Consider the following 12,531-nt stretch of genomic DNA (forward strand, 5'->3'; position numbering starts at 1 on the left):
CTTGCTATGAAGTATTAAAGTTATGAAAGTTTCTTTTTTTTTTTATTAAAGCTTTTTATTTTCACAACATATGCACAGATAATTTTCAACATTCACCCTTGCAAAAGCTTGCAAAAAGCTTTCAAATTTTTTCTCTTCCCTTCTCCCCACCTCCTCCCTGAGATGGCAAGTAATCTAATATATGTTAAACATGTGGAATTCTTCTATGCATATTTCCATAATTACCATGCTGTACAAGAAAAATCAGCTCAAAAAGGAAAAACCTGAGGAAGAAAACAAAATACAAGCAGACAATAACAAAAAGAATAAAAATATTATGTTGTGACACACACAGTTCCCATAGTCCTCTCTAAGTGCAGATGGCTCTCTCCATCACATCGTTGGAACTGGCCTACATCACCTCATTGTTGAAAAGAGTCACATGCATCAGAATTGATTATCTCTTGGTTCTGCTCACTTCACTTAGTGTCAGTTCATGGCTTTGCCTCCACATCACATCTGGTAAAATGCTTCAACCTTACTTTCCAGCTAGCAAGTCACCCAACCATCCCACTACCTCTTTGCTACCACTGTCCAGCTGTTCCTCACTGTGTGGACTTGACCCTTTTTATAAGACCTGATAGTTTACTTCTCCACCTTATTCTGCAATAGCTGAAATCCCCACACCTGGCACATCCAGGTTCCAAGTCCCTCGTACTTATCTTTGAAAGTCCCCTTCCAAAGGGCTCAACTTAGATGATTGGTGACTTGGTGTATGCTCATTTATCGCACTATAAATCCTGGCTGATCTCAGACATCTGACCACACTTTAGATTCATATCCCATCTAGTCACTTGTCCAGTTTACTTTCTTATCACCTGCTCATCATTACAGCTATTCTCTTCCCTGCTTTTTACCCTCCCAGAACAAAACGCCCTTCTTTAGTCAGAATTCTCCTATATGTAGTTTGAAAAAGTATGTAATCTCCCTTTTCCTCTTCTCTGCCTTCTTCTTTTAAAAAGCCCCCTGACACAAAGTAAATATTTGATAAATATTTTTCATTCAATCTGATACTTTTAATATTAATATTTCAAAGGCAATCCACAATGTGGTCACATTTTATTGCACAAGGTAGGTAAAACTATAAAGAAACTGCTTTGTCTAATCATATGCCAAACTAAAAACCTACTGCTGAGCTCTCCCAGCTTTCCAGGCCTAAGGATGGATTAGGGAAAGAAGATGCATGCTTCTATGAGAGAATTTACATAAGGTAAGTATAGTACAGGGAGAAAGGTGTATATCTCTTCCTCCTGCTTATCTTTCCTCCTTGTTGTGTGATAGATGGCCATTACCTGGTATTCTCCCTAGAAATAATTCTTCTTGCAGTTTTGGCCAGCAGTTTGTATTTCTCATCCAGTTTTCAGATCTCAGCTCTGGCTAATCCTAGTCTCAGTAGATAGCATCTTTAATGCCAAAATAGAAATAGCAATGACAATGTTAGATCATGGCTGAATGAGTAGAAATTCATTCCCTTTCTCTCTCTCTCTCTCTCTCTCTCTCTCTCTCTCTCTCTCTCTCTCTCTCTCTCCCCTTCCTCTCCCTCTCTTTCTCTCTCTTCCTCTTCCTCCCCCCTCTTCCCTCTTTCCTCCTTCTCTTTCCCTCCTCCTTTCTCTCTTTCCCCCCTCCTTGACACACACACATCCTGTCTTTTTCTCCTTCTCCTCTTCTTTCTCCTCCTCCTCTCCCCTTATCCACCCACTTTTCAGTTTCCAGACTATGGAAATAAACTTCAGACTAGCCAGCCAAATGGAAAGAGTCATATGCCATAAATCTTATCCCACGACAAAACTTATGTCCCAAAGCCCCATCTATGGACCTTTCTCATGACTCCATTTCTTCTGTAAGCCAACACTTGGGCAGTTCCTGTTTTCTTTGTTTTGTTGAGTTAGATTTCTCTGTGGCATCTCTTGAGGCCCTTCCAGCTCCTACACAGATCGCACTTATTTCAGACCCTATTATATTTCCATTAATCCTTTATATCCAGTCAATTAGTCTTTTCAAATGTTTCTTACCCTTACTGCAGCCTCCATATCCTCATCACCACAGAACTTGATTAATATAATAGCCAATTAACTGTATGCCCTGCTTCCAAGCTCTCTCGCTTCTAATCCAAAAGGGCAACATAGCTGTATACATTACTGCTATATTAATATTCCTGAAGTCTTTTTTTTATTTTGGCACTTAATGCCTCACACTTAAAATATATTATCCCATCTCTGTCATTCACTAACTGTGTGATCATGGGAAAGTCATTTATCTTCTTTGAGACCCGGTTTTCTAATCTGTAACATGGGAATCATAATATCTCTGATACCTGTCTCATATGATTGTTATAAAGACAAAATGAAATTATGAATGTAAAGTTCTTTTCCTATTATTATTATTATAATACTCTTACTGCAGTAATTTTGTTTATGTTGTTCCCTATCTCTTCAGTTTTTTTCCCCACCACCCTCTAAATTCTATTCATTGCCCCTTTCCTCCATGAAGACTTTTCAAATATTAATATCTCCTTTTCCTGGTCTCCTATAGGATTAGCCCAAAGAATGTAATTGGTGGAATTTATGCCAATTTGTATTGTTTGTTACATAAGTGCTAGACTTATCTTCCTAAGTAATCTGTAAGTTCCTTGAGAGAAGGGACCATGATTTTATTGAAAACATTGAGAATGAGAGAGGTGTAGGAAGATAAAGATAGGGAAATGCTCTAAGTTTTAAAAAGCAGGATCAGCAAATCAAGTCTTTTATGATCACTTACAAAAGAAAGATATAATCACTAGAAGTGAATATAGATTCTCCAAAAGCAAGGGGAGGACTGCTGAACAGGTATTGGCGTGCTCAGCTGATACAGTTCCCCATGTGGAAATTCCTTGTTCTCCAAATTAGGACATGTTCAGAATTCTGTGACTAGTTCCAGTATGCTAACTATATGATGAAGAGGCAGACTTTTGATTGCCATTTTAAATGAAAGACATTGGAAATAGCTATGACCTTGTGAGCTCTGAAAAGCCAAGAATAAACCATCAGAATCAAGGAGTCAGAATCCACACCAAGATTTGCTAGAAGCCAGAGGATGAATATTAAAGTGAAAAGACCTGATTGGCTGAATAGAGCAGTAGCAGAAATGCAGATTCACTCATGCATCAACCATGTAATATTTGATAGTGAATATGGTAGGGTAAAAGCCTTGTAGAAAGTGAGCCCACTTATCCCAGGGACCAAGGAGAAAACATACCTTTAGGGTGTTGGCAGGAAATGTTTATAGCTTGTGCTATATTTGTAAAAACAACCAATTTTAATTGATTAAATGGAAGTGAGGGACTAAATAATTGTGACTATCAGAAGAGAAAACACACTAGGGAAAGATTCCCCATATTAGGGAAGGATTTTCTTAACCTCTCAGGAATACTCTGAAAACTCTGAAGGGAAGATGTAGCTTTCTTATCTCTACTGCTACACGAGTCATAACAAACTATTCTTATTTCTCTTTTTGATAGTGTTATTAGGCTGATAAATCAGAGGACTATTATAGCTTGATTTAATTGAAACCACATTAAATCTTGATTTGAGGAAGGCATTTGATAAAACCTCTTAAGTTGTCCTTAGGGATAAGGTGGAATATTATGGACTGAAAATAGTCAATTTACTTGTTTCTGTATCTGGTTCATCATATACAAAAATAGGTAGAGAGGCAAAGTATTTAATAAGTGCTTACTGTGTACCAGGCACTCTGGACAAAGAAAAGTCCCTGCCATCTGCAAGCATATATTCAAATGGGGACCAGCAACATACAGATAAGTGCTAGAAAATGGATGGTATGGTCTGGAGATGGCTGTGAAGAGAAGTCAAAGGCTGTTTTGGGGCATGATAAAAATAAAGCTCAACTTCGACAAAATAGGCTGGTTCTAGGAATGGAATTTAAGTTTCTGATGGAGAGGGGGGTGGAGATGAAGGCTAAAGTGAAGGGGAGCATGGTTTAGAGATGATCAGGAAACTGATGAATCACTGGAAGTTCTGTAATGTCTCAACTCCTGGTTTTATCCTGAAACCAATCCTATTCAGCATTTTTATTTATAATTTGAGTGAATTATGAGTAAAAAGTATTCTTATCAAATATGCTGTTGTTGATGGGGAGCTGGGGAGAACCTCATTAACAAAATAAGTGATGGAATCAAGATTCATTGATAATTCACAATGATTAAACTAATATTATAGGATTTAGTGGACAAATGTAAAGTTCTACATTTAGGCTAAGAAAAAAGGTCAGCCACAGAACTTCAGAATAGGATCAGGGATGGGACTTCCAGGTTGATGATAATTCATTTTAATAAGATCTTTCAATTGCAAGCTTAATGCTGGTCAATAGTTATGAAAAAAGGCTAAACCAATCAGAGATTGCCTCAGTGGAAATTTAGAGTTCTTTGTTTCATCTTGTCCTAAAATGGTCAGATCACTGCCAACACAGTAGTCTCTGGTCAAGGTGACTGAATAGGGAAAATTGTTTCCGTTTCTGAGTGTTAGATAGAATATATCTAGAATATATAGAATGTATCCAGAGTTGGGTTACTAGAACTATGAGGTCATTTTGCATGAAGAATTGTTAACACAACACAACAAAACAAAACTGGAGATTCTTATCTTGGCAAAGATTTGGGAGGAGGTGAGAGAAATTTGGAGGAGGGAAAATGAGAGACAGGATAACTCTTTCAATTATCTTAACAATTGTCTGCCATGAGAAAGTGGGATTATATTGATTAATAGGATATTGTAATTTAGAACTGGATGGGAACTTTTACAACATGGGTATTTTGTATTTATAACCATGACTAGCCTTTCAGAACTTACAGTCACTTGTAATCTTCTATGGCATCAGAGTAGGGCTTTTTGGGAGGAATAATAATAATAATACTAGTCCAAATGTATGTAATTCTTCATAATATACAACATATCTTGTTCACCATAAATTTGTGGACTAAACAAACCCTGCATTATTAGCCTTATTTTACAGAAGAGAGAACTGAGGCAGAGAGAGTCCCCAAGGTCAGAGCCAGGACCTTATCTGAGGTCTCCTGACTCCAAATCCAGTATTCTTTTTGCTATTTATATCATGGGTGCCTCTCCCAATGAAGAGGAGGGGAATCAAGGAAACATGTTATATATCATTCTTGAAATAAATTATATGGTGTCTGTTTCATAAGTAAAGGATGCTAGCTTTCAGTGTGTCTGAAAAAGAGTTTTTGTGGACTGAAGAATTCACAGTGTGATATGGCAGTTGAGAAAGTGATTGCAGTTTTAGGGTGTATTAAAATGCACAGTATCGAGGGAGGGAGTGCCATGTAGAGTGCTGGGCACCATATTTTGGGAAGGATGTTGATGAATTTGGAGAGTGTCCAGAGGAGAGTGTCAAGGATGATGAAAGACTTAAAAGTCAAGTCATTTGAGGATTGGCTGAAGGAGCTCGGGATGTTTCATCTGGAGAAGAGAAGACGTAACTATTATCTTCAAGTATTTGTTAATTTTTTTTTTTGGAGGCAATCATAGTAAAATGATTTACTTTCCACTATTTCATTAGATTGATTAATATTAGTGCTACTTTCTGTTGTTATTGGGAATTGTGAATAAAGACTCAGGAATACCTGGGTTCAAGCTCTGCCTTTGACATATATTCATCATGTGGCTATAGATTAATCACTTAACCATATCCCAGGCAACAGGCTAAGGTTATAAATTATAGTTGAATTACCAATTTGTATGAGTAGAAGTAGTTTCTGCACTAGAGAATTAATTCTCTTTAAAAATGAAAGTGGATGACATCAAGTTCTATATGATGCTATACCCTACCCCTAAATCTAACTCTATCTCAAACAATTCCTTTATCTGGTATATTCTTTTCCTAGTCATGTCTAAATGTCATTTGGATTCTCTAATGTAGAATTCTCAATATGTATTCAGGAAAGGTGGGGATTTGAAGGCTTCAAACTTGATCCCAGAGGCCATAATGAATCAATTGATGAAAACAATATCTGCAATTATCTCAGTCTCCTTCAGACAAGACACATTGAATGTAAAGATATCAAAGAAAAGATGGTAGCTAATTATGTTAAGAAACTTACTGGCATCCTATTATCAAAGCTAAGTAGGAAGAATATTGAATTAAAGAAATTAGCACTTATATAAAAGCAATCAAATTACACTTTCGAAATTATAAAATGGACCATAATAGATTTGGAAAATATTTTAACAAAAACATATGTAACATCAATGAAACACAGGGCTTGTTCCTATAAGGGGCATAGAAAGGCATATTTTTCATCAGAAAAGAGGAAGAAAATTGGCAAATATTTTTATATTACATAATAAACATTAAAAATGTACAGAAATGTTTTTGGAACAAGTGATATAACTTCACTGAGAAATTAAAAAAACTATGGGTATATGCCATTGGATTTATTGAATATAATTGAAATTTGTTTAGCTCTGGATGGAATTTATGGAATATCTAAGATTCAGGAATGGAATCAAAAGGCCCTCCATGGGGAACAACCATATGAGCTTAGTCAATAGTCTATTGACAAAGAAGTATCACACAGATGGCCTTCTTGAGGATTTATTTACAGAAACAGAGGGATTTATTATTGCAATTCAGGACTAGATAATTGCCATAAAAAATGTAGATTAGTCACTCTTAGAAAATCCAAACTTAGTGATCAATGTAGATTTTTCAAGGAAACAGTAGAAACTATGCAATACATTATTATACATTTTAAAATTTAGTATATACTGAATACTGAGGAAGACAACCAATGGCTAGAGTTACATAGGAGAAATTTGCTGTTTTTCATGGACTTATAAGTGACAAATGCAATCTTCAAAATACCCTAGAGACTCAACCAATAAATTGTCCTGGGACTGAACCTTCCTGGAGTGTTTTTCATAGTTACCTGGACAAAACATTGATCCATAAAATTTTTAAAAATCTATATCTCCATATTAAATACTCGTAATCTCCAAGACACATGGAACAAAAAGCTTTGCAGATATAGCAACATATCTGAGAATGCAAAAAATCATGTAGAAACCAAATAAGGTTATGTATCATCCTTGTTTTATTTGCTATAGGAATGGCACTAGTGATGATTTCTGTAAGCTTATAGAGGGATGAGCTTATAGCATGATGTTTTATTCAACTACAAAAGGACTTATTTTATCCATTGTGCAATTACATGTTGAACATGAGATATAATGATAATAGCTAGCATTTATGTGTTTTAAAATTTTCAAAGTACTTAACAAATATCTCAATTTATCCTCACAATGATTATGGAAGATAGGTGGTATTTTTTATTCCTATTTTGTAACTGAGGAAACTGAGACAGACTGTGGTTAAGTGACTTGCTCAGAATTACATAGCTAATAAGTATCCAAGATTGGATTTGAATTCAGATCTGACCTTATTTTTTTACTAAAGCTTTTTATTTTTCAAAATATGTGCATAGATAATTTTGTGACATTAATCCTTGCAAAACCTTGTGTTCCAATTCTCACCCCCTTCCTTCACCCCCTCCCTTAGATGGCAAATAGTCCAATATATGTTAAACATGGTAGAAATATATGTTAAATCCAATATATGCATGCATATTTATATAATTATTCTGCTGCACAAGAAAAATCAAATCAGCAGGTCTGACTTTAGACTCAGCATTTCTTTTCTGTACCACTTAGCTAGCAGGACAACAACCTGAACCTTGTGGAAAATTCAGAGAAGAGTATGATAACAATTAATATGATAGATGATTAGTCTTCATGTTATAAACTTTGAAATAACCTGGAGAATTCATCCAATAAACTTCATGGGAATTGGATAATTAATTCATGCCAAATTGTTGTTCACAAATCTCATTGGTCATAACATTAATCAGTGAAAATTTACAATGTTTTTGATAGATGCTGCCATATTAAATATTCACAATCTCCAAGCTACAAGGAGCAAAAAGCTTTAAAAATATAGAGACTTAGCAGAGAGCAACATTATGTGGAAATGGGCATAGCATTACTGTTGTTTTATCTTATCCTGGAGTTGCCCCGATGATGCTTTCATTGAACCTCCAGAGGATGGCCTTACATCCAAATACTTTTATTCAACTACAAAATTATCAAATATAAAAAGAATAATAGTGGGATAGAATCTTGTCCTAGGACCATATGTATCTGAACCCCATCAACAAAGATGAGAATACCTAAGTGATGATAACAACAATAATGACAACAACAACAGTTTTGCATTATTTTAATTCCCTTTCCTTTTCTAAGACTAAAGATTTCTATATCACTTTGACTTAAATCCTCTGACTTCCAGAAGTCCTTTTCCCTAGTCTGAACCTCATTTTCTCTCTATGTGCTGGACTCCATTGTTTGCAGTGGGGGTAGCAGCCTGTGATGAGTGAAGGAAAAGGGAACTACTTACAACAGGGATGTACAACAAGATTATGTGAAGGCAGCTCAGATAAGAGCAATAAAAACAGGCAATATTAGTATAATTTACCACTGGATAATAAATCAGCTTTATACAGCTGATAGTTTACTGGGCATTTACATGTCTTGTGTCTTAGTCAGATGGGGCCGCTTGCTGGTAATTTGTGAAGCTGGAGGTAATGAAAACAGAATCGTCACTCCCTGAACCAGAGAGAGCGATGAAATTCCCTATCTCTCTTTGTACGCGTAAAAAATTGCAAGGTTGGTCCCTTGCATCTAATGGAGAAATGAACAGGTTCATGACAGCTGAATCAATAATAGATTTCAGAGGAATGGAGTAGTTTATCAAGTGTCCATCTGTGATTATAGCTCTAAAAATGATTTCCCCAAGTCTTGTAATTTTTCTCTTTACAATTAGTTAGCACTGAGGTCTGGGAAGAAGAAAATGAGAACTGTCCTGTGCTTGGGGATTACTGAGAATGGGAGCTGAGGAAGATAGTAAGCAGTACAGTACGGGGAGACATTTCATTTCAGTCTTGTTTAGAAAATCAAACTTTCATTTGCCTCTAGTCATAATAAAAGTGTTATGAATTATATATGGCAACCTCAATGAAAAAAAATGCAATTTGTATATGCTCGATTAGGACCTGGAGCTGTTGCCTGGTGCTGACTTTCAATAGCAAATGATTTTTTTTTTCCCAAAGAGCCCCAGCTAAGTAGAGCTCAACTCTACCTGTAATCATCCTTGCCATTTGAGAGGCTATAAATATGGATCTTAGAAAAAATGACAGTCAGGTTTGGGTTTGTGACTCTGCAATTTTTTCATACATGGTTGGATTTGATCTAATATGTCCATACATATGCAAATTATCTTGGTCAAGTGTTATACAGACTTTGTCTTTTGCAGTGGTCAATTTCCTAGTTGCCTCCCATTTATTTACCTTTTTTTTTTTTTTTTTTTTTGATGGGGTATGTTGGAGAACTTTTGACAAAACTGGAGGCAGAGATGAGGGGTAAGGTTCTACCTTTGAATTAATAGAATCACAGTGTGTTAGTACTAAAGGAGACCTTAGAGATCATATTTGGCCTAACATTTGTTTTACAGAATAGGAGATGGAGACTGAATGATGAAAATTACTTGCTCAAGGTCTTAGAGATAGTAAGTGACAGACCTGGGGGCACATTTAAGGCCATATGAGATTGTACTAAAAGGTATCTTTTTGGACAGAATTTTTGCTATTAATTCTAGAATTATCAAATTTCAGAGCTGGAAGAGACCTAAGTGGTCATCTTGTCTCTGAAAAGCATAAATCTTCACAATATTTTGGAAAAATGAATAACAGTTATAGTAAAGTAGATTTCAGCTTAAGACGAGGAAGAATTTTCTAATATTTAAAGTTACTTGAAAATGGGATGAGCCATATAAATGGGCACACATGAGGAGGTCAAAGGCAGAAATAAAGGTTCCATATATGCCAAAATATTCATAGTAGTAATTTTTGTGATAGCAAAAAACTGGAAACAAAGTGGGTGTCCATTAGTTAGAAAGTGGGCAGCTAGGTGGCACAGTGGATAGAGTACCAGGAGGACATGGCCTCAGACATTTACCACTTCTTAGCTCTGTGACCGAGGGCAAATCACTTAACTCCAATTGCCTCAGAAAAAAAAAGAAAAGAAAAGAAAAGAAAAAGAAAATGGCTGAACAAATGACAGGATATGAATGCGATAGAATATTATTGTGCTAAAAAAAATAATGAACATTTCTTTCTTCCAGTCTGTCAGGGACTATATGCACAGAATTTGAATATATTGTCAAACAGAATTGTTTTATTGGTCAGTTTTCTTCATTAAATTATAGGGAGAGAGTTTAATTTTTTAAAATTAAATTCAAAAATATATTTTTATCTTCCCTAGTTACATATTAAAACAAATTTTAGCATTAATTTTTGCAAGATTTTTAGTTCCAAATTTCCTCCCTCTCTTCTTCCTCTCTCCTCTTTTAAAAAATGAGACAGTTTGATATATAATTTATGTATGTGTTCTCATATCAAACATATTTCCATATTAGTCATATTTGTGAAAGAAGAAACAGATTAAAAGGAAAAAAAATGAGAAAAAGGAAAAGAAGTGGAAAAAAATGCCTTGATCTGCATTCAGAGTCCATCAGTTCTTTATCAGGATGTGGATAACATTTTCCATCCTGAGTTCTTTGTACTTGTCTTGGATCATTGTATTGCTGAGAAGAACTGAGTCATTCATAGTTGATCATCACAAAATGTATCATCACTGATACTGTGTATAATATTTTTCTGGTTCTGCTCATTTCACTTTGCATCAGTTTGTACAAGTCTTTCCAGACTCTTCTGACATCTGCCTCTTCATCATTTCTTATTGCACAATTAGTATTTCATTATGTTTACATACCACAGCTTGTTTAGCCATTCCACAGTTGATGGGCTTGCCCTCAATTTCCAATATTATTTTTGCACAAGTAGGTCCTTTTATTTTTTGTGATCTCTTTGGGATACAGACTTAGTGATAATGCTGGATCAAAGGGCCTGCACAGTTTAATTGCCTTGTTGTTGTAGTTCCAAATTGCTGTTCATAATGGTTGGATCAGTTTATAACTCCATTAACAGTTCATTGACATTTATCATTCTCTTTTTTGTCATATTAGCCAATCTGATAGATATAAGGTGGTATCTCAGAGTTGTTTTAATTTGAATTTCTTTAATAAAAAGTGATTTAGAACACTTCTTTATATGCCTATAGGTAGCTTTGGTTTCTTCATCTGAAAACTCTTTCACTATTTATTGATGGGAGAATGGCTTATATTTTTATAAATTTGACTCATTTATATATTTGTGAATTAAGACCTTTATCAGAAATACTTACTGTAAAAATTGTTTTCCAGCTTTCTGCTTTCCTTCTAATCTTGGTTGCACTGGATTTGTTAGTACAAAAGCTTTTTAATCTGATTGAATTTTAATTTAATTATCTATTTTGTATTTCATAATGCTCTTTATCTCTTGTTTAGTCATGAATTCTTCCCCTCCTTGTAGACTGATAGGTAGACTATTTTATTACCTTTTGTTGAATGTAATTTTTATTGTATTATGATCTGAAACAATACATTTATTATTTCTACCTTTTAAATTTGATTTTGAGTCTTTTCTGTCATGTCTAACTTTTCTAATATCTTATTTACCTTAGTTTCTTTCCTGTTTATTTTTTCATTGGAAATATTGAGTTCTGAGAGGGGACAATTGAGATCCCCTACTGGTATAGTTTTACTGTCTATTTCTTCCTATAATTCACTTAACTTCTCCTTTAAGATTTGGATACAATGTTACTTCATGCATGTATGTTTAGTATTGCTATTGCTTTATTATGTATAGCACCTTTAAGTAATATGTAGCTTCCTTCAGTAGTTCTTTTAGGTATATTTGTATTTTTATTTTGTCTGACATCAGATTTGCTACCTCTGATTTTTTTCAACACTTCAGGTGATTCTGCTCCAGCCTCTTACCTTTATCCTGTGTGTGTATGTGTGTGTGTGTGTGTGTGTGTGTGTGTGTGTGTGTGTGTGCTTTAAGTGTGTTTCTTGTGAACAACATCATGTAAGATTCTAGTTTTTGATTCACAATGCTATCTGCTTCCATTTTATGGGAGAGTTCATCCCATTTACATTCACAATTATGAATATATACTTGTGTATTTCTCTCCATCCTATTCTTCCTCCCATTTCTCTTCTCTCTCCTTTCACTCTTTCCTTTCTGACCAGTGTATTGCTTCCTTCTACTGCCTTCCCCATCTGTCCTCCCTTCTGTCAATCATTCCTTCCCCCTTTACTTAATCTCCTTCCTTTCTTTCTTGTTAAAATGCAACAGATTGTGTATGCTATTACAACTTTGAGCCAATTTTGATGAGAGTAAGGTTCAAGCAATGCTTTTTGCTTTTCCTCCAACCTTCCCCTACACTGTAATATTTTTGGTACCTTTTCATGTGAAATACTTTATAC

The sequence above is a fragment of the Sminthopsis crassicaudata genome, chromosome 1 (genome assembly GCF_048593235.1).
Source record: "Sminthopsis crassicaudata isolate SCR6 chromosome 1, ASM4859323v1, whole genome shotgun sequence".
NCBI classification, from domain to species: domain Eukaryota; kingdom Metazoa; phylum Chordata; class Mammalia; order Dasyuromorphia; family Dasyuridae; genus Sminthopsis; species Sminthopsis crassicaudata.